At 44.1% G+C, this 21,460-nt stretch overlaps 1 protein-coding gene across 6 annotated transcripts in view; it reads right to left on the bottom strand.

Annotated features, from left to right (window-relative positions):
• Window positions 1-21,460, bottom strand: part of DENND2B (DENN domain containing 2B) — a 291,401-nt gene that overhangs the window by 178,429 nt on the left and 91,512 nt on the right. The gene's annotated exons all lie outside the window — the stretch shown is intronic.

Below are 21,460 nucleotides of genomic sequence, written 5' to 3'. Positions count from 1 at the left end.
GAGTTTTAAAACGTTTGCTAATTTTTTTAAAAACACTTTTTACCCTAGGTGTAGGAGGTAAGTGATGTTTCAAATAATGTTAGGTAACTCAACTAAAAGCATCTTTTCCCTTGTCTAGAAAAGCACTTAGATCCCATGGTCTAGATTCTGAACTCAGGTTTCAGAGTAGCAGCCGTGTTAGTCTGTATCCGCAAAAAGAACAGGAGTACTTGTGGCACCTAATAAATTTGTTAGTCTCTAAGGTGCCACAAGTACTCCTGTTCTGAACTCAGTTACTCAGGGGGAAAAACTGCTGAGTCACTGGTCTAACAAAGAGAGGATGCTGGATCAGATAGTCTCTGATCCAAAGAAACTGTCCCTGTGCTAAACTGAGCGCATACTACATTCAACAAGGCACTGAAACCTCAGAGGGTCTTTATATTTTCATTTTAAGGCAGAACTACATTACTGTAGAATTGCACTCTAAATATATTTTTGTCACTAATGTATATAAAGTACATTTTGGATTCTGCAAGTATAACAACTATTTGCACTTCTTTTTGAAGCAAAAGGAAAAAAACGATGAAAAAGGCCCATTTAACCATTCTTTCTCTTACACAATGAAAGATGCCACTTTTGAGCCATATAAATTCTGAGTTAAATTTTGCCATGAACTTTTCAGAGGACTTCAATGAGAGCTACATGTGGGAATCCCCAGATCTAGACTATCTGATCAAATCCTTCATAGGTAAGAATTACTTGTTTCCCTCTGCCGTATTTGAGTGTAAATTCACAATCTTATCATTCCTCTCAGTATGCTTCATGATCTACTTTATGATCTTTAATTGAGTCGAAGCTCAATATCTCTCATACAAAAATTGCAGAAAACCCTCAATCAGAACTCATCACATGAGAAAAGAACAAAGTTGGCACTAAGTAGTTAGAAACATGCATCTGTCTGGCCTTTGCAACATTTACAAGTGAAAACCTATCGCTTCAAAGAGGACCTGGTGCTTAAATGAAAACTTTGAACCACTGTCTATTTATAAATGATGTCACTAAAATACCACATATTCTATTTTTCTTCCTTTGTCCTTTCTTTTCCTCCAAGGATATTTGCATGAAAACACACATTTTGCTTTCTAAAAGCTCATCTGCTCTGGTTGCTTATTCCCCATTGAAGTCATAATCCTCTGTTTGTGACATCAAAATAATTTGCACAATAGCTAATTGTTTGTGATGTCACAAATGGAGGATTATGACTTCAGTAGGAATGAGCAATAGGAGCAGATGAGCTCTTATGAAGCAGAGATCCTTTTTTCATGCAAATTTCCTTTGTGATAAAGAACAAAGGAGAGAAATGGACAAAAATGGTGCATAAGACGACTTGGTTCCAAACAGACTGTTTTTTCAAGGTTTTCCATGCGGTTTCAGTAACTCTTAAAAACACGCACTTTACAATTCAAAGCACACTTCATTCTTCATCACATGCTGTGGCTTCTGTGGCTGCTGCAGAGCACACGCTGCAGAGCAGACACAAAGGGAATAAAGCTAAGATGAGGCTCTTGGCATTTCCCCGAATGAACCTTCTGAAAACTTTTTCACTGCATTTGTAATTGAACCCCCCTCGTAGTCCCCCCCATCTGAATGCAGAACCTGCTGCATAGCTTAGAAACGGCAATTGAAGCACCTCAGAGTTTATAAACTACTTTCTGAATTTGTGAGTAAATGTAGGAGCCATGTTAAGTGCAGGGGTGCAATGGAGTGAACCAGGGGGCCCAGGCCCCTCTTTAATCCCCGACCGAACTGACATGATGGAGGGGTGGCTGGGCCAAATTTGAGTGGCACTGCAACTCTGTGTGCCTGCTTGGCCCCCAATGCCCCTCCCTTTTGCAGTCTCTCCAGTACCCATGGTCACCAGACTCCCCCAGCACTTGGGGAGAAGCAGAGCAGGGGGCACCAGGAACCTCCAGGCCTCAGGAGGGTGGGAGGATTGGATCTGGGATTTTGGTACTTCCAGGGGAAGCAGAGATGCCGAAGCAGGATGGGGTCTGGGGTTCCCAGAACTGCCTGCCCCCTGGTTAGGGTTACCATACATCCGGATTTTCCCAGACATGTCCGGCTTTTTGGGACTCAAATACCCATCCGGGAGGAAATCCCAAAAAGCCAGACATGTCCGGGAAAATAGGGAGGGAGGGCCTGGCGGTGCGGGGCCAGGGTCCGGGTCCGGCGGTGTTCGGCCAAGGGCCGGGGCCGGCGGTGCTCGGCCGGGATAGGGCTGGCGGTGCTCGGCCAGGGCCGGGACGGGGCTGGCAGTGCTCGGCTGGGGGTGCTTGGCCCCGGGCCGGCACCCCAGGGCCCAAGCCGAGCCGGGCGGGAGACGCCAGGGCCAGAGCCTCTTGGCCTGGGCTGGCTGGCCGCCAAAGGGAGCCACTCAGCCAAGGGGGCTGGACTGGGCCGCGCCGCACCCCGCCCCAGCCCCAGCTTACCTGCTGCCTCCCTGTTTCAGGCTTCCCACGAACATTTGATTCGCGGGAAGCAGGGGAGGGGGAGGAGCAGGGGGCGGAGAGTTCAGGGGAGGGGGCAGAGTTGGGGTGGGGCTGATGGTGGGGAAGGGGCGGAGTTGGGGCGCGGATGGGGCCCCGTGGAGTGTCCTCCTTTTTTAAAACTAAAATATGGTAACCCTACCCCTGGTGGGGATGCTACTCTTCAGCCTGATCGACTCTCTAGGTAAGAGCTTAGGATTGAGAGTGGGCCAGGGAAACTGCTGGGCTTACTGAGGGGCAATATGGGAGGAAGAGCCTGGAGATGCGTGTGGGGCAGAGAGACTGCAGAGGTGAGTGCGGGGCAATGTAGCGGAGGAGGAGGAAGAGCGCAGGGCTGGGTGGGGGACAGAAGGAGAACAGTACGTTTGGAGCTGGGGAAAGAGGGCAGGGCTGGGTGCAGAAACAGCATGAGAGCACTCTGGACAACTTGGGGCTGTGTGGAGTGGGGAGCGTGCAGGGCTGGGTGAAGGACAGTAGAGGGAGAGCTCTGGGTCCCCTCCTTAGGAAAATTCTGGTTGCACGCTATGTAAGTGGGAGACAATCAGCAATGGAGCCAGGTGCTGTGCAAGCGTCTCTCTTCAGGGTTGCCAGTGCACTTCACTTCCAACCTGGCAGACCCAATGCAACTCCTATCCAGGACATCTGTAAAAGGAGTGGCAGTTTTATGATGTACTCATTGGTTTTCTGATCTATGATGAAAGGAAGGATGATTTTGTAGTCAAGACACTGAGTTAGGACTCGGGAGATCTGGGTTCAATTCCCAGCTCAGACACAGACTTCCTGTGAGACCTGGGACAAATCACTTCATTTCCATATGTCTCACTTCCCTATCTGTAAATCAGGGATACTAATGCTTCCTTCATTTCTCTTGTCTATTTAGATTGAATTGGCTCGTTAGCACTGACCCCGCGCTTGGTAAGGCAACTCCCATCTTTTCATATGCTGTGTATTTATACCTACCTGCTGTATATTCCACTCCATGCATCCGATGAAGTGGGTTTTAGCCCACGAAAGCTTATGCCCAAATAAATTTGTTAGTCTCTAAAGTGCCACAAGGACTCCTCGTTGTTTTTGCTGATACAGACTAACACAGCTACCACTCTGAAACCTATTTAGATTGTTACATTCTTCAGGGTAGGGACTGTCTTTTACTGGGTGGTTGTAGGATTCCAAGTGCAATGGGGCCCTGATCTTGACCAGGACTTCTAGATGATATCATACTACTAATTGTAAAGTGTACAAATGGAGATTCAGATGAGAACAAACTCATTTTTAATTGTGCCCTAAGTCCAGGGAAGGCAAATGTTGCTCAGTTACACTGATATCCATCTGGATTAACTCCATTGATTTGAATGACCTTACTTTGGATTGAGACCTGCTTAAATGAGAGCAAAATAGAGACCAGGCTTCTAGAGCTGAAAACCTCTCACCCATTGTGAAATCTGCTCCACCTTATGTTCTTGAGTTAATCCACTGATGTCCACATCACATCCAGGGCCAATATTTTCAATAGGTATTGAAATACTAGGAATTCCAGGTTCTATGCAGCTGCTGCTTTACAAGCTATGCACTCATCCTGCCTGCAGCGGCAAAGGATGTGATGGGAAGTTTGTTTTGTGCCATTATCTGCAGTATGGGTGATGTATTTTTTGGTCTCTCTTTTTGTAACCTTAGTTTACCCTTTGTGATCACAGAGAAGCCAGCACAGCTCTCCTTCCTTGCCAAAACTGAGATAAATACAGTAGTCTGTTTAAAATAAATAAAACAAAGAGCCACCCATGTTAGAACTACACAACATGAGTAACGGTGTTGCTTTAACAAATGGTGCATTATGTTAATCTAAGTTGTGTATAGTTTCATATTCATAACATATATTTAAGCATTTGAGGGATTTAAGCATTTTAGTAGCAAGTATGGTGTATCTAACTGAGGGTGGTCAAGGCTTGGCATAAGTATTAATCCGCAGGTTTTCCCACCTCAGCTCTGGCACACTACAGTCACATTGATCTGTTCCTAAAGCGGAAAATAACCTGTCCACCATAAAGAAGGCCTGGATAAAAGCAATCTGCTGGAATCAGGAGCAGCTACTGTAACTGGTTGAATTAAACTGAAGGGAATGCTGAGTTTTAGTGGGGAATTTAACCCAGACTTTATAGCTAATATCTGAACAAGCAGTTTCAGGGTTAAATTAGCAATACTGGACTCTTGAATTAACTGAGTGAGAGACAACAAGGAATTTTGCATCTACTGCTCAAAACTCCAAAAATGGTTCTGTTGTGATATTCGCCAACTGTGACAACGCTAACAATCGTCCTACCACAGAAGATCAAAGGAAGTAAAGGCTAGCACTGGGATGGCTGGGGGGGATAAAGCCTTAAGGGGCCATCTCAGCAATAGGTGATGCCCACATGCTCACTCTTTCACCAGCTCACCCCTGAAACACTTGCCTCACCCACATTTGGAAGATCAGAGGGTTCCTTTCCACTAGCTTCTCTTGCAGACACATGCTGCAGAAACCTTCGTGGATGCAGAGAGGAGAGAACCACCACCTGACCGGCAGCCCTGAGCACCACACTACAGTACTACTACCACACACACACACACACACACACACACACACACACACACACACACACACACAAATGTCATTGCTACCAATCCAGTAGCAACACTTCCCCCACTCCTGCCACCACCTCCCATGTAGGTGGTGGCAGGAGTGGAATGACAGATGGATACTTCTCTTCTCTCCTGACTCCCCTCCTCACTGCAGTGACCAGCAGAAAGGGAAAATGACCCAGAGCAGGGAAGGGAAGACCAAGGAGGGGGGAGTGTGGAAGGAGAGAGGACAGGCAGGGGGCCACAGAGCAGGGGAGAGAAAGGTGATGGTGGAGAAAGAGGGAGTTGCAGGGGAGGGAGGTTAGAGAGAGAGGGTACATCTTCACTACCCGCCGGATTGGCGGGTAGTGATCAATCTACTGGGGATCGATTTATCGCGTCTAGTGTAGACTCTACTGTCTACACTCTGCTCTGCTGTCAACTCCAGAACTCCACCGCGATGAGAGGCAGAAGTGGAGTCGACAGGGGAGCGGTGGCAGTCGATCCCGCGCCGAGAGGATGGGAGGTAAGTCGAACTAAGATACGTCGACTTCAGCTACGCTATTCTTGTAGCTGAAGTTGCGTATCTTAGGTCGATTTCCCGCCCTCCCCCCAGTGCAGACCAGGCCAGAGAGAGAGAGAGAGAACGAGAACAATGAAGGTAAAGCCTAGGGGAGAGGGAGCCTGAGTTGGTAAAGAAACATGTCATCTTTCAGTCCATTTATACCACGCTCATCACTATGCACCTGTATGTGTTGAAGAAAGAGGGGAAGGAAGTTTTTAGAAAAAGAACAAACAAGGATTTCAAATGGGTGAAAATGTATAGAAAATTAATCCAACAGCTAATTGTGCCAGGACCTATTTCTCTGTAGCGGTTGTGTTGTAACGCAGATTTGTATTGCCACAACAGTCAGAAAACTTGGTTAGGACACCATGCTAAGGAGCAGAACTGTTGTCTAGGCTACGTATAGCCCAGGTAGTTTGGCCCTCTACATCGTACAATATGAGACGCTGGTTTACAGGAGAAAAAGTGGCTGATAAAAGAAAAGAAGGGGGAAACAAAAACAAAGGAAAGATACAATAAATTACTTCAGCTTCTAGAAAGCTTGCTTCTTTCAACATTTAATCTGTGATTTAATTATTATTATTGTATATACTCACTCATTAGCCCGTTCATTTATAAGCCGACCCCCCAAGATGGTGAGGTAAAAATAGCAAAAACTGTATGACCCTTTCATAAGCCGACCCTATATTTCAGGGGTTGGTAAACTTTGGCTCCCGGCCCATCAGGGTAAGACACTGGTGGGTTGGGATGTTTTGTTTAGCTGGAGCGCCTCCAGGCATGGAGCCCCTCAGCTCCTTGTAGCCTTCCCACAGTTCCCATTGGCTGGGAACAGCAAACCATAGCTACAGGGAGCTGAGGGGCTCTGTGCCTGCAGACGCTCCAGGTAAACAAAACGACAATATATTAGATATTCAATTCAATGATTCCATAGAGTTTAAAATCACCAAATTTTGGTGTAGATCCATTTATAAGCCGACCCCAGCTCTTTGATGCATCCCTTTTTTACCAAAAATATTCAGCTTATGAATGAGTATATACGGTATTTGTTATTTGTACTGTGATAGTAGCTAGGAGCTCTCATCATGGACCTGCACACATTGTGCTAGGCACTGGACAGACACAGAACAAAACATTGGTGCCTGGCCTGAAGAATTTAAAATCTAAGCAGTTTAATGGAGTTTTTCCCTGCCTTCAGACAGGGAGGAAGAGGAACACCACTTAATTTGAATGCTATGATCCAAACTCATTTCTGGTGTATCTCCATCAATATCAGAGTATTACACCAGGAGTTAATTTGTCACTTTCATTTCCTTTCAGAAAATCTGATAGAAATGGTGTCATGGTAGATGAAGCCTAGATGAAGTTTTCCGTGTATAATTCATATTACATTTTTGTTCAAGAAAGACCCAGGACTGGGAAAACAAGGACAGGGAATTACATTTAGTCTCCAGATACAGTAACTTTTCCAAAAACATCCAGGGTTCAATTCAGCAATTAAAGATCACTCCACATTATAGCTGGAGCAATAGGCTGTGAACATGCTGCCACATAAAGGACTCTGCGAGCAAGAGAAAAGAAATGGTTTCCTACCCCATAGTAACTGTGGTTCAAGATGATGTAATCAATGTGGATCCCCCAGTAGGTGACTGGCAAACAGCATCCTCTCAGGGAATGAGCATCAGCTGCATCTCTCAGACAGTGATTAGAGTCCTGCTCTGCTGAACTTGGCATCTGACCTAGCCTCTAAGTCCAAGGCATAGCATTTTATAAATGGCAGTGCATTTCTCCACGTTGCCTCATGCCAGACCCCTACTCCCGGCATATTGGTGCAGTGGAGAGGATATTGCTTATAGACCTGTTCAGAAGGTTCTGAGAAAGCATGGTTTTGTTCAAACGATTTGCTAAAACTCTCTCTAAAACCCAGGAACATCTGCACTCTAGCTGGAGATGTCATTTCCAGCTCCGGCACCGCTGTGATGGCATGGTTAGCAGGATGGGACAGGTCAGCCGCCCGAGTACCATCCTGCCCAGGACCCTAGGTACTTACCCATGCAGCTGGCACATCCCACAGCCCATGCTGCCGTGGCTGCCCTTCTATTTTTGGCACACTACCTCAACCAAAGCTAAAACATGTATGTCCATCCGAGCTGGAAATTACACCCCCAGCTCGAGTATAGATGTGCCTGGCCAGACAGCCAACGTTTCAGGGTCCACAGTGTTTCAGGAAGCCTTCCAGGGCTCTGGGGCTTGCACCTCCCGCCACCATAGAAGGGAGCCTGCCAGAGCCTGAGCTGGAGTCAGGACTCTGGAGACTGAGGCTCCACTGACTCAGTGGCAGCAGGTGGAGCTGAGACTCTTGGGGCTGCTCAGGGCTACAGCAGGAAGCCTGCCGGCCCCTGGAGTCCTGGCTAGAGACGGGGCTCCAGGGGCTGACAGGATCGTGCACTGTATCAGGGAGCCTGCCAGCCCCTGGACTCCCAGCTGAACCCAGGGCTCCGGGGGCTGATAAGCAATTCTGGCTGGGGCTGATGTGTTCAAAATGTCAGAGAGTTTATGGGATTTGCCTTGTATGACTGTCATTTTGATATCTTGGGCCTGTCTACATGAACAGTTAGTTCAGGGCAAGCTGGGGTGTGACTCTACCCTGCACTAGCCTGCCATGCACTATCTGTGTGGACCCTGCTGCTGTGCATTAACAGTTCAAAGAGGGCTAGATCAAAGCAAACGAACAGTTAATGCGCAATATCTGGATCCACACAGATGGTTCGTCTGTGGGGTAGATTCACACTCCAGCTTGCCACAAATTAATGGTTTGTGCAGACAAACCCCAAGGGTCTGTGAGACAAGGTAGGAGATCCTGAAACACTGTAAAACAATCAGCCACCCGGGTAGGGGCTGGTGTGACTACCTCATCAGGTGACAAGGATGATTCTTTTGGTTGAATCTTCCATAGCTCCTATCTCTTGGGTGCAGACATCGGACTCTGGTGGTGGTGGTGGTCTGGGCAGAGATCCCACTGGGGAGCCAGAGCCAGAGATATCTGGGAGTAGGTGAAGAACAGTAATGCTCAGTGAACAGCAGTGGCATGGGGTAATGTCTCGATCTCAGTACTGATGATTTCTCTGGAGGGGAACTTGATGATTCCATGAGGAATTCCTGTAAATGGCACAGTGGCTGGTTCTGGTGTCTTTGTTGTTGCCAGTACTGGCTTATCTAGCATCACTCCCTTAGCTGAGGTCTTGAACACCCTGTTCTTGGAGGAATGAGGTCTCCTCTCCTCTCATAGTTCGCGGACCCCTGCCACAGGTTGAAAACCACTGGTTTAGATTATAAGATCCTTGGGAAGGGACTGTCTGTACTGCGTGTCTTGTGCCGTGACAAGCATATTGCCACAGTTGACAAAAACAATAAAATGACGACAATGTAAATAACTGATCCCATCTCAGAGGTGCTCTTGTGAGAGAACAATATTCCAAACTGGCTAACAATCCAGACGAGTGGCAAGAGCACACAGGAGCTACCAGTTGTGCAGCTTTGGTGCAGCCTACCCTGCGGTCCCTGCTAACATCCTTGCGCAGCTGGCTGAGCTCTACAAAATAAACAACTTTTTTTTTTTTTTTAAATGAAACTGGCTTCCTGCCATTAGGGGATGTTGGGGATCAGGACCAGGAGGCCCATGACGGCCTCTGCTCCCCTTCCCTGCCCAGCTCAGCCCCACCTCAGTCTTCAGACAGTGGAACAAACAGAAAAGAGAGGCTGGTTAGCAGTGGGTTGTCAGCACTGGCTAATGCAGCGGGTGAACCAGCTCCCCTCGTTGCCAGGCTGCAGGAGGGAGGCAGAGAGAGATGGCAGGAAGAATTAGAGAGGAGGAACAGACAACTGGGGCAAGGACTGGGAGGTGGGAAGGGCAGGAAGATAGAAAGATGGAAGGACTGGATCAGGGAGGCAGACAGACTGATGGTAGAAGTGGAGTTGGACTGGAAGGGGAACAAAGGGATGGGACACAAATGGGGGAAATACAGAGAAGAGATGTGAATAATTTCAGTAGGAAGAGAAATGGGGAAAGTGGAGAATCACCAGGAAAGGAGAGAAAAATGGGTTCCTTTTGGGGGCAGCCCCATTTGTCCCTCAACGGAAGAGAGGAAAGCCACTCTCTCCTCAGGAGAAAGGGGAGTTGCTCTGTGTTGTTTACATCTACAGAAAAAGCCCTATACCTCTTAGGGGAGAACCTTTATGTCATACTCTTGAAGATCCCTTAAGAGGAATGGACCTGCCATACTCCACAGCAGAGGGTGCCTCCCTCCCAAGACCCTCTAGATAGGGACAGCCTTTATGAGGAGGGTTTTTGGAGTCGCAGGTTGGGGGCGAGACTCCATGAATGTGGATAAGTATGCAGACTCCAGACAGTTGCTCATCCAAACTCCAAATCTTTTGAGACCCTAATTCATACTGGGGAACACTGAAGTTCCCCAGAATGCATGCACAGCCCTTCAACGGCTGCAGGAGTCTAGCAGTTCCCAGATTGCTCCCATTTGTTTGGAGAATTGTCTCTGGAAAGAAAAAAGTAAATGTTGGCAACGATGCAAGAGTCATAATAATGTCAACTAAACGCAGCCAACTCCTCATAGCCCCTTTGTTAAGAATTTTAGGAGCTATAGCAACAGCAAAAGAAAAAAAAATGTCATTTTTAATTCCCCAAAGAACATGGTTTTCTAATATGGAAAAAAATCAAGATTTATTGCACCAGCAGCTCCCACAGGGCAGAGCTATAACACTGCACAATGATTTCAGTTAAGAGAAGGAATCATTAACCAGTACAGCTGGCCTTAGTCGTTGGCAGACAACATCTTCTCTTTCAGTGCACTAAGAATTCCACAGGGAACAAGCTGGCTTCTATTGCTGTATGACAGACCCTTCTGTCCCCTTTCGGTTAGCTCTACCCCGGCGTCTCCCAGCTTATTCTGGTGGATCAACTAATGCCACTCATTTCGCAATGTGGAGGGGTAAGAATGAGACTCAGCAGCGTTTGCTTGAGTTCTATGTAATTTACTCCCAGCAAATCCTTGCATTTTAGTAGCTCTAGCAGGATTCAACCAGTCTCGGCAAGCATCAAGGAGACAGAAAGCATTTTGTTACAATCAGTCTCTCTCTCTTTCTCTCTCTCTCTCTCTCTCTCACACACACACACACACAAAGAATGACAAAGAATGTCTAGCACTTCTGTGGTAACTATCTGGCAAAAGTGCCACTCTCTTCTGGCAACTTTACCAGGTTCTTAGAACAATTATTTTTGCTCCTGATTCAACCACTGGAGACAGAAGATCAAATTACATTTCTCTTCAAACACCAACACTAATTCAGTTTTCACTAAGTCAGCCTTGCTGGAATTTCACTCATCTATACTAGAACAAAAAGGGAAAGTGTGAATCAACCCTGAAAAGCCAGTAGAAGAAACGTAAGGAATTTCAAGAGTCGCCCTTTGCAAATGTAGTTTTAAAAATACCAATAAGATTCATTAGAGAAGAAATGGCTGATTTTCCTATTTCTCCCAAGAGATGGGTTATTTTAACATGCTAAAATATTGGGACACTGAGTCTGTTGCTAAAGAAATAGTGCCATAATCACTGATAACACCTGCTGGAATTATAACTATGGTTTTAATAAGCTTCCCTGTCTCCTTACCACACACCAGCTGATAGATTTCAAAGGGCATGCGTAGTCAAGTATCACTTTGTAACAATCCATACAGCCCTGACAGTCATATGGTAAACCGCCTATAACTAGAGTTACCAGATAGCAACTGTGAAAAAATGGGACGGGGAGCTGGGGGTGGAGGGCGGGAAATAGGCGTCTATATAAGTAGAAGTCTCAAAAAAAGGGACTGTCCCTTTAAAAATGGGACATATGGTCACCCTACCTATAACTGACCAACAGAACTCAGGACCTTCAGCTCCCAAAGCACTGATCTTTGCCACTTGAGCAAAAGGAAAATCTCCACAAACTACCAACAGTCTAAAGGATTATAAATCCTTTTTCGAGCCTCCAGCCACCAGAGGGTGAGCCAGACACAAATACTTGCGCAGTTCTGACATTCCAGGCAATACAAGGCCACGCGACACACATACACCCGAGCCAGTTTGTTATAACCTAACCACTATGAATTGCAGCTGCTGCCAGTGGAGGGATTCTTCCAAAGTACAACTTCCTGTAACAACCACTGTTCTCCTCAGAGCAAGAGAGCTGAAACACTGGCGAGAGATGTTCATTTTATCATCACACCTATTGGGTTCCAAACATCAGATAAACAATAATACAAATTTTCAAAATATCCTTTCATCCTGCACTGACTAGGAGATGGGCTAGATGATTTGCTAGATCTGTTCTACCCTTACCATTCTTAATATGTGATTTCTATAGTGCCACTGGTGTACATAGCACATTAGAGACATCTAAGGAGACAAGTTCCTGCTCCAAAAGGCTTATGAGTGTATGCTACGAATTTCAGAGATTAAGGGACAAATCCTCTCCCCAAAGCTAAGCCTGAATATCTTTCCTGGTACCGGGGAATTTGGCTAACGGGAGCTTCCTCCTTTCTAGTCTGATGAACAGGAGCAGATCCACTGCACTGGAGTAGTGTCTGGGGAATTAACACCCTCCTGCTTCCTGGGCAGGCGAGAGGATGAGGATCCAGATCCACATAGTATTAGATATTCCTACCTTGCTCCCAGCAGTGCCCTAGGCCAGACCAACCCCTACCCCCAGCATGCAACCATACTGAATGCCCTCACAGAGCTTAATTTCATGCATGAGGATGTACAACCTCCTCAAGATCCTGCCTCTCCTCACACACAGCATAGCTACACCAGCTCCATAGCCAATGGAGGCAATAGGGTATGCAATCCTCAAAAGCATCATCAAGAATACTGGATAACTCCCTGTCTAGTCAATTGATGCTATCAGGGAATAGCCCTACAGAACGTCTGGTCCCTTGTATTGTTTTCAGATTGGTTCTAATGATGAATATCATTACTATTTAATAATTCTAGAACATGTAACCCGAACATCATTTTTAGGTGTTTACACACACACACACACACACACACACACACGTTAGAATCTTTTTTTTCTGCAGCACTTGGAACGCCAGTCTCCAATACACTAGCCCTAAGTTTTAGAGCTAGTGTTCCTAGTTTAATCCAATTCGAAGCCATGAGTAAAATATAATTTAATAGGAATTTGATTTTGGAATGATCTCATTGAAAAAGCATATCCAGTGCTGCTTTTGCAACATAGGAAAGGCCACGGGGTAAGCCTGAGGGACGTCGGATTAACACTCAGATCAGATAAAATTTCAGTCCCTTTTCCCTTAAAAGGAAAAAGTGTGGATTGTTGCCAAGTAAAGAACATTCCATAAGCACTGGGGTAAATTTGGTATAACAGCCATATGGAAATACCTTCTTCGAGTCAAGACTGGGGTGAAAAAACTATCATCTAACATGTATGCGCTCCCAGTCCGAACGTTAGCGAGCCCGCAACACAGTTGGACTCAAACTTTCCCTATCTCATGGGACATCCCCACTCCAGCAGACTTTCAAATGCTAGCTTCACACATTCCTCCCAGTGAAAGCATCATTAATGCTTCTCTCTGCATTCTTATAGATTTAGGTTTAATGCTGAGGAGATCTATTTTGGTTCTGTTCCCTACAAATAATCTTTATTGGCTCTCTTAAAGCATGGTTATGGTCAGAAAGCAGCTCTGTTTAAACCGCATCTTTAGTAGTGCATATATCTACTGCTAATATGTTTTATGAGTCTCATCTACACTTTAGCTCACAAAACAAGACTTTATTACTCTCAGTGCTACAGAGACCACATAGCTATAGAGCAAAACTGGATTCTATTCTGCTTCACACACATCATCAACAGTCCAGACCTCCTTGATGGGGTTGGTGTACGAAACACAAAGAACAGAACCTAATTTTATTAAATTGGATTGTACTGGAGTGGGTGGTGGCTACCCCAGCCTTGTTCTGATTTATAAACTGAACAAGACTGACATAGAAGTCACTGATGGAAAATAAATATCAAAATATTTATTTTTTATTGATTTGCATTATAGTAGAACCCAAGAAGCCCCACTGTGCCAGGGCTACGAACTGTACAAACATTTATGAGAAAGGCTGTCCCTGCCCCAAACAACAATCAGACACTGAGCTATCAGATATACAGTATTAAGCCATAAAATCCCAAACTCTCAAAATAGTACACAAATATTCTCTTCTCCTCTCCCTCTGTTCTATGAACAACATGGCTCACTGCAGAGTGGTGGGTTGATATAACAGAAGATATCACATCCTCATAGTCTTTTTTCTTCCTCTATCTCCTTAACAGTCTCTCTCTTCAATTCAATTGCATATTACAGTACTATTGGCTGAAATGTGTCAGCGTGAGGGGGGGGGGAAATTTGCACACACAGATGAATGACATGCAGTGTTTATGCATATATGTACAGGTGTGTGTGTACACACCCCATCTAAAGTATTTATTTATTAATAAACCTCATATGAAAATGTCCTTCAACAAGGGATAAGGGTATGAATATTGATGTAATATGGCTAGACTTCTGTAAGGTGTTTGACTTGACTTTTTAATTAAAAAACTAGAATGATATAAAATTAACAAGGTGCACATTAAATGGATTAAGATTAGCTAGGTCTCAAAATGTAATTGTAAACATCATCGAGCTGGCAGGGATCAGTTCTTGGCCTAATATTATTTAACATTGTTATCAATGACCTGGAAAAAAAAAAAGAGAGAGAGAAAATCATCACTGATAAAGTTTGCAGCTGACACAAAAATTGGGGCAGTGGTAAATAGGGAAAAGGACAGGTCACTGAGTCAGAGCGATCTGGATCACTTGGTAAACTGGGTGCAAGCAAACAATATGTATTTTAATATGGCTAAATGTAAATGTATACATCTAGAAACAAAGAATATAGGCCATGCTTACAGAATGGGGGATTCTATCCTGGGAAGCAGTGACTGAAAAAGACTTAAGGGTCATGGTGAATAATCAGCTGAACATGAACTGCCAATATGACACTGAGGCCAAAAGAGCTAATGTGATCCTGGGATGCATAAATGGGAGTCTCAAGATTATTTTAGCTCTATATTTGACACTGGTGTGACCCCTTCTGGAATAGTGTGTCCAGTTCTGGAGCCCACAATTCAAGAAGGATGTTGATAAATTGGAGAGGGTTCCGAAAGGGAGCCACAAGAACAATTAAACAATTAGAAAACATGCCTTAGAGTAACAGACTCAAAGAGCTCAATCTATTTAGCTCAACAAAGAGAAGGTTAAAGGGTGATCTGATTGCAATGTAGACATATCTATATGGGGAACAAATATGTAATAATAGGCTCTTCAAGCTAGCAGAGAAAGGTAGAACATGATCCAATGGCTGGAAGATTAAGCTAGCCAAATTCCAGCCTTGGACATACGGTGTAAAAAATTAATCATGCGAGTAATTAGCCATTGGAACTACATACCAAGGGTTGTGGTGGATTCCCCATCACTGACCATTTTTAAATCAAGATTGGCTGTTTTTCTATGTGATCTGCTCTAGGAATTATTTTGGGGAAGTTCTATGGCCTGTGTTACAGTGGATGTTAGACTAGATGATCACTGTGGTCTCTTTTGGCCTTGGAATCTGTAAACAAGTGAATTTGCTAGAATGCTCTCTGCACCCATAGTATACATAATGCTTTCATAATAAAATTGTCCATGTCGTATTATAAATACAAGCCATAAAAAGGTACATAATTATATGATGAGGTTATTAGCATGCCAAAACTCTGCAGTTTCAGTTTTATTCAAACCTTTTTTCTAGGTTTGATAAATTAACAAATCCAAAAACAGAAAGCAAAACTGAACTGAAGCTACTCCGTTTTGTCTTGTATCAGGTCTGATTTACCGAGTCAGTACCATAAACTGGCACAAGTTCACTCAGTCCACCTCAGTTAACCTTTCTGTGAAGCTGGGCTTGCACTTACTTATTATTATTACTACTGGAAGCAGTACAGTGCACATAGAAGCTTTAGCCAGGTCAGAGTCCCATTGTGCCACACGCGACACAGACAAAATAATTGTGTTTTAGTTTGGTCTAAGGACATTCAAAACTTCACCGATTTTGACCCATTTCAGCTTTTGTTGTTTCTTCAGTTCCTCTAGTACTAAATACAGACCTCCTGTGTTACCAAATTCACTAAATCAATTAAATGATTATTACACTTTAAATATCTCTTGTGGTGAGCTAATCAATTGTTGATTGAGGCGCACTCATGCTGGTAATATTCCTTAATATTAATTGGAATTATGAGCATAAATCATCAAGGGACTAGGATCCAGAGTCTCTCTGGCAAGGCAACTCCTTCGCTTTGCTGGGTTCAACGTTTCTGCCTCTGGCGGTGGGGACCTGGAATAAATCAGTCCCACTCTGTGGAGATTTTATTCCTAACTCAGGTTTTTATGCTACAATATTCACAAGGTGGGCCTCAGGGTAGGCCCCAGGAGCACTTTTCAGCCACTCAAAAATAAACAAGTTCCTAACGCAGGACAGGGATACCTCTTCCCTGGGGAGTTGCCTTGTTATGCTGGCCTCCGGGTGTCAGTCCTTCCCCAAACAGTCCCTTAGCATGGTTGCTTCCCCATAGGGAAGAGAGCAGCTTTCCACCCAGGAGAAGCCTTTTCTCCCTGGAGCCACTAGCCTGCTGCAGCTTGTCTGCAATATCTCCTCCCCTCATCTCACCAGAAAAGGGATTTCTAAAGATCACAGAGGGCAGCCCTTAATTGGACTCAGGTGTCCCTAGTTGACCTGAGGTAACCCCTTTTCAGCTCATGGGGAAAAGGGCCTTCACTGTTCTAGGGCTGATATACCTGCCTTCCTCTGCTCTCTTACAGCTGTCCAGTCTGACTTTGTCATATCTCCTATAGACTACTCATAATTTTATTTTGGAAACATGTCTGTCTTTTGTGTTTAATTTCTACGACAATCTTAACTCTCCCGACTCAGTGCTCCTTGGGTAAATCTTTGCTGTATAGCGTGAAGGGAGCACTCAGCATAGGAAGGACATCCATACAGCTCAATCAAGAATTATCTGTATCCCGGTTCGTGCAAGCATCATGCAAAAGATCTTTTTGTTGATTGTGGAAAGAAAACTGCAGGATGTGAAAAACATTGCTAGGTGCTCAGCTGAATCACCAGAGTGACTGGATCATTTTAGAAAAATCTGAGACTTAAGTTTTACTGGACATATTTTCAGGGCATTATCTCTGCTGCTCCAGACAGCTATGTTTTCTTAATCATTTGAATGGTCTTCCTATTAAGAAGTCAATATAGTCTGATTCTCAGGGGAGTGACAGAAATTCTCTTAAAAAATAAAAAAGTAAAATATCTTTCTGATACCAGCAGCACCAGAATTTCAGGGGTCCTCTTTAATAGCCGTAAGTTCTGGCCATTTCCAGTTCTACTGAGAAAATCAGAGCCAAGACATAAAGAATAATGAAATACCTTTTGTTATGTAACCATATCCCAAATCTCTCTCTGCTCCGTTCCCACTGTCAACACCACGCTATGCATTTCCACAGGAAAACACAGCTTACAAAACTTTACAAATAGCAGCTCAAATGTGGCTGACATTTCAGACTCACTGCTCAAAAGATCATTCCAATTGGTTCTATTTATAGGGTTTTTTTTAAAGCTTTATTTTCCATGTGGAGATGAATATTTGGGCCTGGAAAGTGGCAACAGATATGAGCACTGGAGAAATACTCATTTATAAACTGAAACAAAGCCTTTCAGCCTTTAAAAAGGAGCTGCAAGGAGGAACAAATCCTATAAATAACTTAGCTGGGCCAGAACAGTGCCATTGATCGAGTGTTCTTTGGGACGCTAGCTATGGTAGCATGCTTTTGAAATGAGAACATTGCACTTTGCAAACTTATTCTTATAGTTAATAAGATTTAACACTCATGATATACAACACTTTATATTTTCAAAGTACTGTACAAACTTTAACTAATAAATCAGTCCTTTTCATGTGTTAGACTAGAAGCTCTTCAGGGCAGAGAGGGGCTTGTTCCATGTTTTGTGAATCACTGAGCACAGTGCTATTTGACGGCCAGATTGAGAGTTTACTCTCAGCCCCGTGCAAAGATGGCGTGTAGCTGTGCAAACCCCAGAGCAGCTCTGGAAAGGAACAGACACACCCCTGGATGTCACAATTCCTCCAGAGCTCCTGTTAAGTGTAGTCGGGAGAAATGTCCAGTGTTGCATCATTACCAGACACAGCATACTCCCCTGCCCTTGCAAGATTCACTACCTGGAACATGGAGGAGATGTGTGAAATGGAGAATGGAGCCATGGCTCTGCTTACTCCCCCCTATACAAACACTTGCCTTTGTACACAGTCCCTGCTCCTCCTCTCCCCCCACCCCCGGAGGAAAATTCCTTCCCGACCCCAAATATGGCAATCAGCTAAACCCTGAGCATGTGGGCAAGACTCACCAGCCAGACACCCAAGAAAGAATTCTCTGTAGTAACTCAGATCCCAACCTATCTAGTGTCCCATCACAGGCCATTGGGCATATTTACCACTAATAGTCAAAGCTCAATTAATTGCCAAAATTAGGCTATCATACCATCCCCTCCATAAACTTATCAAGCTTAGTTTTGAAGCCAGATATGTCTTTTGCTTCCAATACTCCCCTTGGAAGGCTATTACAGAACTTCACTCCTCTGATGGTTAGAAACCTTCGTCTAATTTCAAGTCTAAACTTCCTGATGGCCAGTTTATATCCATTTGTTCTTGCATCCACATCGGTACTGAGCTTAAATAATTCCTCTCCCTCCCTGGTATTTATCCCTCTGATATATTTATAGACAGCAATCATATCCCCCCTCAGCCTTCTTTTGGTTAGGCTAAACAAGCCAAGCTCTTTGAGTCTCCTTTCATAAGACAGGTTTTCCATTCCTCAGATCATCCTAGTAGCCCTTCTCTGTACCTGTTCCAGTTTGAATTCATCTTTCTTAAACATGGGAGACCAGAACTGAACACAATATTCCAGAAGAGGTCTCACCAGTGCCTTGTATAATGGGACTAACACCTCCTTATCTCTACTGGAAATATCTCGCCTGATGCATCCCAAGACAGCATTAGCTTTTTTCACAGCCATATCACATTGATGGCTCATAGTCATCCTGTGATCAACCAATACTCCGAGGTCCTTCTCCTCCTCTGTTACTTCCAAGTGATGCGTCCCCAGTTTATAACAAAAATTCTTGTTATTAATCCCTAAATGCATGACCTTGCACTTTTCACTATTAAATTTCATCCTATTATTATTACTCCAGTTTACAAGGTCATCCAGATCTTCCTGTAGGATATCCCGGTCCCTCTCTGTATTGGCAATACCTCCCAGCTTTGTGTCATCCACAAACTTTATTAGCACATTCCCACTTTTTGAGCCAAGGTCAGTAATAAAAAGATTAAATAAGATTGGTCCCAAAACTGATCCCTGAGGAACTCTACTAGTAATCTCCTTCCAGCCTGACAATTCACCTTTCAGTATGACTCGTTGTAGTCTCCCCTTTAACCAGTTCCTTATCCACCTTTCAATTTTCATACTGATCCCCATCTTTTCCAACTTAGCTAATAATTCCCCATGTGGAACCGTACCAAATGCCTTACTGAAATGGAGGTAAATTAGATCCACTGCGTTTCCGGTGTCTAAAAAAAACGTTACCTTCTTAAAGAAGGAGATCAGGTTGGTTTGGCATAATCTACCTTTTGTAAAACCATGTTGTATTTTGTCCCAATTACCATTGACCTCAATGTCCTAAACTACTTTCTCCTTCAAATTTTTTTCCAGGACCTTGCATACTACAGATGTCAAGCTAACAGGCCTGTAGTTACCCGGATCATGTTTTTTTCCTTTCTTAAAAATAGGAAGTATGTTAGCAATTCTCCAGTCATATGGTACAACCCCTGAGTTTACAGGTTCATTAAAAATTCTTGCTAATGGGCTTGCAATTTCATGTGACCTTGGCACAAAAAGTGGGAATGTGCTAATAAAGTTTGTGGATGACACAAAGCTGGGAGGTATTGCCAATACAGAGAGGGACCGGGATATCCTACGGGAAGATCTGGATGACCTTGTAAATGTAATATTCTTGGATGAAGATTATTTGGGCCCCCCAATTTAGTCCCATTAAGCTGTTTGAGTTTGGCTTCTACCTCGGATGTGGTAATATCTACCTCCATATCCTCATTCCCATTTGCCATCCTGCCATTATCCCTAAGCTCCTCATTAGCCTCATTAAAGACTGAGGCAAAGTATTTGTTTAGATATTGGGCCATGCCTAAATTATCCTTAACCTCCACTCCATCCTCAGTGTTTAGCGGTCCCACTTCTTCTTTCTTTGTTTTCTTCTTATTTATATGGCTATAGAACCTTTTACTATTGGTTTTAATTCCCTTTGCAAGGTCCAACACTACATGGTTTTTGGTCTTTTTCCACTTTATCCCTACATGTTCTGACCTCAATAAGGTAGCTTCCCTTGCTGATCCCTCCCATCTTCCACTCCTCGTACTGTGAAAGCTGATTAGGCTTCATTATCTACCATTTACAAAATGATCTGGCAGTACCTTTCTGCTGTTAACACAAAACTCATTGACAGCCTGTCCTAGTAATGCATAAAAAAAACAACAAGTTTTCAGGTACTGTGACCCAAAGACCTCTTGGTGCCAACTAGCAGAGGACACAGGGGTCATTAAGTTTACAGGATGTGTCATGTAAGGTTTCTAATGAAAGCCTCTGTCACACTGGTTATCATAATCATTGTGAAACGTATGTGTGGACACTCTGTAAGGAGATATGTATGTAGGCTTTCTGCTTTTTCTTAATCACCTCTCTGAGATGCTTGCTCATCCAGCTTGGTCTACAACTCCTGCCTATGAGTTTTCTCACCTTTCTTGGGATGCAGGCTTCTAATAGTTTCTGCAACCTTGACTTGATCACTTCATGGTCTAAGCGTGTAATAATTCATTCAGTATATGAGCAGATAAGCTAATCAGAGCGAGCGCAAGTAAATACTTGGATAGGCATCTTCCAAAGAAAGCCTAATGTGTTTAAACATTTTCCTGCAGCATAATTCACCTGCTCAAATGGGTGAGGGTGTTCAGGCAGGTAGAAGAATCCTTTTTGGAGTCATGAAATGAGTGCATTTGCTATGAGACTCAATAGGCAATCCCACAATGTCATTTACTACAATCTCTTTTCAGAGACCCACACTTTAGAAAGGTGTGTCCTACTACATTATACAGAAAACACTGAGCCAACATCTTTAAATGAATTATAACCCACCTACCCCCATCCCAAAAATATTGTCAACAAGGAGGCTTTGACTTCACACCAGCCCAAGGCACCACATCATGTTTTAACAGAGGCATTTATTTTTCTTATGGAAGGAAAAAGTAACTTACTTATTTGACAGCTAAATCTTTCCTTTGAAATATACATGGCTTCAACCAAGCCCCATTATTCAGTGTGCTATTAGACAACAAAATTGAAATCCTACTGACAAGGATTGAAATCAGTGACCTATCTGTGGAAGAACTCCATATCCACCATTACTGTAGCTTAGGGTTACCATATTTCGAGCCTCCAAAAGGAGGACACTCCACCGGACCCCGGACCCACCCCCAGCCCCGCCCA

Source organism: Trachemys scripta, chromosome 4 (genome assembly GCF_013100865.1).
Source record: "Trachemys scripta elegans isolate TJP31775 chromosome 4, CAS_Tse_1.0, whole genome shotgun sequence".
NCBI classification, from domain to species: Eukaryota; Metazoa; Chordata; order Testudines; family Emydidae; genus Trachemys; species Trachemys scripta.
This window is presented reverse-complemented; position numbering and strand designations above follow the sequence as displayed.